We start from the raw sequence: 6,164 nt of genomic DNA on the forward strand, positions 1-6,164 counted from the left end.
GTTCTCTGTTACAGAGACGACAAGTACCCGCTCTACAGTTGGGTCCCGAGCCTGGAGACCATCGTGTAAGTATGAAGAAGCAGCAGAGATATAATCATCCATCTACATGATATCACAATATGAGTCCATTTATATCTGTGTTCCCCACCAAAACTCACATCTGTATATTCACATATCCCCAAAACTATGGGGCAGATTTAACACACGAGCTGGTTTCTGATCTATATACAGGGAGACTGACGAAGACGAGGAAGATGACGCGGCTGCGGACATCCCCTGGTGAGGGCTCAAACCTTATAGTATTGTGAATACATGTTTATTTCTTAACCATCCTGTATAGAGAGAGGAGTGTGGGGAGGACAGGATAGGGGGCGCTCTAGTTAGACATAGAATCATATTTTTTTATTTATTTTAACTGCATCTTCCCCTATAGACTCTGATCATCGTGAAGATGTCTCTAAATATCATTATTGTCGTTCTGCCAGAAAACTGTTGTCTCTAATGTGTCTGGTTTTCACTATCTTCTCTATTCTATCACTAACAGGAGCGAGGACGACACAGAGGAGGATTCGGAGGATTGGGAGTAAGTATCTCATAGTCTCGTCTTAAAAAACAAGCCTATGAAAATTACAGTGTTAGGAGTTTTTTTAAAGGGCTAATTCAGCAAAAAAATTCTTTCAAATCAGCTGAAGCCAGAAAGTGCCAAAGATTTGTAATTCACTATTAAAAAAATTTCCTTCTCAGCAGCTGTAGGTTCTGCAGGAAATGGTGTATTCTTTCCAGTCTGTTGCTCTCTGACATCTAAGTCTGGGACAGGAACTGCCCAGAGCGGTAGCAAATCCCCATAGAAAACCTCTCTACTTTCCACAATAGAAAGACTACCACTTCCTGCAGGACATAAGAGAAACAGATCGCTGATCTCAGGGAGACCAGCCAAATGACAACACTGCCGGCTGCTAGTGAAAGCGCTCATTGCAGTGAAGTCCTAGGTGCATTGCCCCCTGGGAAACATGAATATGAAAAAGAAGAGCCTGTGGAGCCTCAATGAAGAGTCTCAAAACACAGGACTAGCCAGATATCCCTCCGGGAAGGACCCAGCCAAGGGGCAGCTCCTGTTAGGAAACCGCCATATTAAGTGGGCCTATAAGTCAATGTAATGACAAGGGATAAACCAAGGCTAGGTAACCATCCACAGATAGCTGTTTGGGGTGTTGCCCCTCATCAATGTGGAGCAGGATTGCTGTACGTCCTACAGGACATACAGCAACTGAGAAGTAATGGAGGACTTAAGATTCTTTAATGGAAGTAAATTATAAATCTCTGGCACTTTCTGGCACCAGCTGGTTAGAAAGAAAAAAACTTTTTTGCTGAACTATCCCTTTAATTTTACATTAGTTGTATTTTTTCTAGCAAACTTTGTAGCCTTTTGTTTAAATGTAAAACTAAAAATGTAAAACTTGTGTGACCCTATAATTCCTCCCCTATAGACACCGATCACAGCGCGGATGCAGTTCTGCCAGAAAAATGATGCCTGTAATGTGTGTCTGGTTTTCACTATCTTCTTTATTTTATCACTAACAGCAGCGAGGAAGACACCGATGATGAAGATGAGGACGATTGGGAGTAAGTATCTCATAGTAAACAAGTGTTTGAATCTTTCTTGGGTACTTCAGGAAAAAAACAAACTTTCAAATCAACTGGTGCCAAGGAGTGCGAGAGATTTGTAATTTACTTCTAATAAAAAAAAATCTCAACTCTTCCAGTACTTATCAGCTGCTGTATGTCCTGCAGGAAATGGTGTATTCTTTCCAGTCTGGCATAGTGCTCTCTGATGCCACCTCTGTCCATGTCAGGAACTGTCCAGAGCAGTAGCCAATCCCCATAGAAAACCCCCTCCTGCTCTCCAGGCTCGAAAGAAAACACCACTTCATGCAGGACATACAGCAGCTGATCAGTAATGGATTTTTTCATAAAATATAAATGTCTGGCATTTTCTGGCACCAGTTGATTTGAAAGAATTTTTTTTTGCTAAACTACCCCTTTAATTTTACATTACTTGTATTGTTTTCTAGTAAACCTTACAGCATTTCGGTTAAATGATGTGTATTTCTTGTGTCTGATTTTGTGGTGTTTCCCCATAGCAGAGCATGTGATTCACTGGTTTCTTTTTAACGCTGGAATTACACATGCCAGTTTTTTTTTTGGAAAGCTGTTATTGCAGTTTTTAAGCCAAAACCAGAAATGGATTCAAAGTAATGGGTACAATAAAAGAAGCGCTTATATATCTCCTACCTGCCGGATCCACTCCTGGCTTTGGCTCAAAAATTACAGTGGTAGATTTTCAAAAAAACTGTCTTGTGTGAAACCAACCTCAATCACATGAACTGTAAAGTAAAAAACAAAAACTTTCACAAAACACACAACACATATGTAAAGAAAAGACGCCATACCTAGAGCACACACCAAGGTTCCAAAGTGACGAAAAACACCAAGTAGACAGACAAAAGCATTGATGGCGGTGACTTTCCCATCTCATCCGGCTCCAGCATTTTTCTGCAAATAAGAAAAGGGACGTTTTTGAGCCGGATACCAGAAGTAACAGCCTTGTAGACATACACACGGTGATATTCCCAGGCACTCATTTACAATTTGTCTCAACTAAATCTCCTCTATCATCATGACTGACGGCCAAGCCAAAACAATCAGTCACGTTCATAGGGGAAAGGCTGGGGGGGGGGGCTAGGAGAGAGGGAAGCAGTGGCACCTTACAGGTTAAGCCACACCTTTAAGACACTTACAGGTACACAGGAGGGATCTGAGGCCTAGTAATATCCCCTTGGGTATTTTAAATAATGTCCATTGGTTTAATATAAAAAAGTAAGAAGACTTTTTTTTTAAGGTGAACTCACATAATGTACATTAAACATAGTTTGACCAAGATTTTGTGCAAAATTTTCACAAAAATATTCCAACCCAAATGCCCAGTGCTAACAGCACATTTATAGTCAGATCATCTGGTCTAATAAATCTGGGCCAGTGGATTTCCAATGTACATGTTTCTATAAAACCTCCCCCAACATGCAGCACTTGGAGGACTGACATCCCCTTTATAATATGCAATTTTTTTTATCATGTAATAGGTGGAAGATGGACGTGATGGAGGCGCCGTGGATATTCAGGTAATTACTCTACATGAAAACAGTAATAAAGTCAAATAAATCATTTTTACAGTATTTTTTTTTTTTTTTTACTTGTTATTTTACTTGCTTCACCCCATAAAAGCATAGAATAAACAGTGATCATATGTGGCCCAAAATGACATGTCAATTCTTCCGGCGGATGGTGGAATCCACCCGACCATAGAATGGAGTCTATGGCACAAACGGTGATGGGGGACGAGCTGCGGAATATGTGGTGGGATATGCGCATGGGTTCCGTAGTGTGAACGCACCTTAAGGCCATGGGCCGCAGATGAACTTTCGGGCCGCAGTGTTCTGATGCGGGCACATCAGCGCGTGCCCACATCAGAACTTCTCACAGCACACAATGAAGCAAGCGGGCGAAGGGGAGGGATCGGTGCGAGGGGGGCGATCGGGCATGCGGGCCGCCGGCCAGCGGGGGGTTAAAGGGGCCGGGTCCGGTACGTGTTAAACTATCCTTAAGGGGACAACTGGCAGTGATCCCAAATAAATTTCATTGATGGAATTAATGTTATATAGAGAGGCGGCAATAAATAGCATTTTCTGAAAGTTTCAAATGGGACCAAGTAACAATCATCCTAACCAACCCGATGTTCTCTGTTACAGAGACGACAAGTACCCACTGCACGGTTGGATCCCGAGCCTGGAGACCATCGTGTAAGTATGAAGAACCAGCAGAGATATAATCATCCATCTACATGATATCACAATATGATTCCATTTATATCTCTGTTCCCCGCTCAAAACTCACGTATGTATATTCCCATATCCCCAAAAACTATGGGGCAGATTTATATATGTGCACCCCTGAGTACATTGAGAAAGAGACACAAAAAGCTGTGGCCTCCATCTGCTACTAATTTATCATGGTTTATGCCGAAAAACAGGGAAAAACCAGGGCAGAAACCTACACCTGCTGCGGAGCACTTGTAGATTTCTGCAGCTGCCTTGTGGTAGGTACAGGTCCTGCTGGATTTACACTGGTCCTAATAAATGTCTATATATATTTATACACACAAGCTGGTTTATGTTCTATATACAGTGAGACTGACGAAGAGGAGGAGGCGGACGAGGCAGAGGACAATTCCAGGTGAGGACTCAAAGCTCATTGCATTGTGAATACATATTTATTTTTTTTACCATCCTGTATAGAGTGAGGAGCGGCAGGAAGACAGGAGGTGTGTGTATATATATATATATATATATATATATATATATATATATAAATACACAAGCTGGTGAATGTTCTCTACACAGTGAAATCGACGTCGACGAGGAAGATGGCGCGGCTGCGGACATCCCCAGGTGAGGGCTCAAAGCTTATAGTATTGTGCATACACGTTTTTTTTTTTTTTTTTACTATACTGTATAGAGAGGAGCGGCAGAAAGACAGGATGTATATATATATATATATATATATATATATATATATATATATACAAGCTGGTTTATGTTCTCTATATAGTGAAATCGACGTCGACGAGGAAGAGGACGAGGCTGCAGACCCCCCCAGGTGAGGGCTCCAAGCTTATAGTATTGTGAATACACGTTTATTTTTTTCCCATCCTGTATAGAGAGAGGAGCAGTGGGAGGGCCGGATAGGGGGCGCTCTAGTTAGACATAGAATCATATTTTTCTATTTATTTTAACAGCATTTATTCACATTACAAACTGCTGACACTGGGACTTAGTTGTTAAGGTCCCCCTACACTTTATACTTTCGCTGGCTGTACCTGCAATATACAGTACTATATGGTTATTGTATAGAGCAGTGTACAGCTCACTACATTACTATTGCAATCACTTTCTTTACAATAAACTCTATAATCTGTAATATAACAATACATTTATATATGAGATGGTTTACATTCTATACACAGAGAAGAAGAGGAGGACGACGAGGACCAAGGGACGACCATGGAGATCCCCAGGTAATGAAACAAAACTTATAACATTGTGAATGCAAGGAATTGTTATTTACAATCCTGTATATAGAGAGAGGACGGGGGGCGCTCTATTTAGAGGTGGGATCTAATTTCTATTGTGGGTAATAGTGAATAGTATATTACTGCAGGTGTGAGTAGAGCTGGTAAAAGAGCATTGTTTCTATATAATGTGCTCAGAAGTTCTGGTTTCCTTACACTAACCATTGATTTCCCTCCATTTCTTGGTCATTTCTCCTTGGCAGAAGCAGCAGCAGAAGGAGATCCATCTTATCCAGGTAAATATATAGGATGATACACTTACATGATAACACACCTCTATTGCTGCACTGTATATCCTCATGTCATCACTATATATTATATTATCAGTCACATATAATAACCACGAAAGGCCTCATGTACATAATACAGACATACAAGTGACATGGTGCCGCCTGTATCACACCCACTAGGATAGCACTGAGTCCCCTCTCTCCAGTATAATGTCTATTCCCCATCACTGCTGACGGGTCTGATCTCAGGAAAGTCATGCTGGTTTTTCTCTTTCCCTTATAGACTGCGGGCGCTGTTCTGCTGCTGCTGCGCCACCAAGGAGGAGTAAAGGTGAGTACCCAAAATCCCATCACACCTCAGATCACTTTTATTCTGACTGTATATTCATATAGAGCCTATATATGTAACCTGTCATTATTAACACATTGCTTGTTATATATCCTATCTAGGTAACACCGCGCCGCCAGAGTGAGGAGAAGACACCCGACCATCTGGAGCTGTCTGGAGGAGGAGGCGTCCGGAACATCAAGTGGTAAATGGGACGCCAATAACATCCGGAGGACACATTTACCACACATGGGGGAGGAGGAGCCCCCTTTTTACCATCAGAGATAGGAGGAATAGACACTCACAACACCTAGAGGGGTCTGGAGGAGGTGCCCTTAAAGGGGTTATCTTGGTAACTAAAAAGGCGTTTCCTTCCTCGCCGGCGTCTCACTTTTCGTTTGGTCTCCTCTCACACCATAAT

The 6,164-nt window shown here is 41.9% G+C and overlaps 2 long non-coding RNA genes across 2 annotated transcripts; both read left to right on the forward strand.

Moving 5' to 3' along the window:
* Positions 1-240: 240 nt before the first annotated feature.
* Positions 241-4,290, forward strand: LOC138771445 (uncharacterized). The gene is made up of 6 exons (XR_011359618.1): positions 241-279; positions 545-583; positions 1,582-1,623; positions 3,141-3,179; positions 3,807-3,857; positions 4,243-4,290. It is a non-coding gene; the product is annotated as an uncharacterized lncRNA (long non-coding RNA).
* A 1,095-nt stretch (positions 4,291-5,385) lies between these two features.
* On the forward strand, positions 5,386-5,938 carry LOC138770702 (uncharacterized). Its single transcript, XR_011359488.1, has 3 exons — positions 5,386-5,421; positions 5,699-5,746; positions 5,866-5,938. It is a non-coding gene; the product is annotated as an uncharacterized lncRNA (long non-coding RNA).
* Positions 5,939-6,164: the final 226 nt, after the last annotated feature.

Source organism: Dendropsophus ebraccatus, chromosome 13 (assembly GCF_027789765.1).
Source record: "Dendropsophus ebraccatus isolate aDenEbr1 chromosome 13, aDenEbr1.pat, whole genome shotgun sequence".
Classification (NCBI taxonomy): domain Eukaryota; kingdom Metazoa; phylum Chordata; class Amphibia; order Anura; family Hylidae; genus Dendropsophus; species Dendropsophus ebraccatus.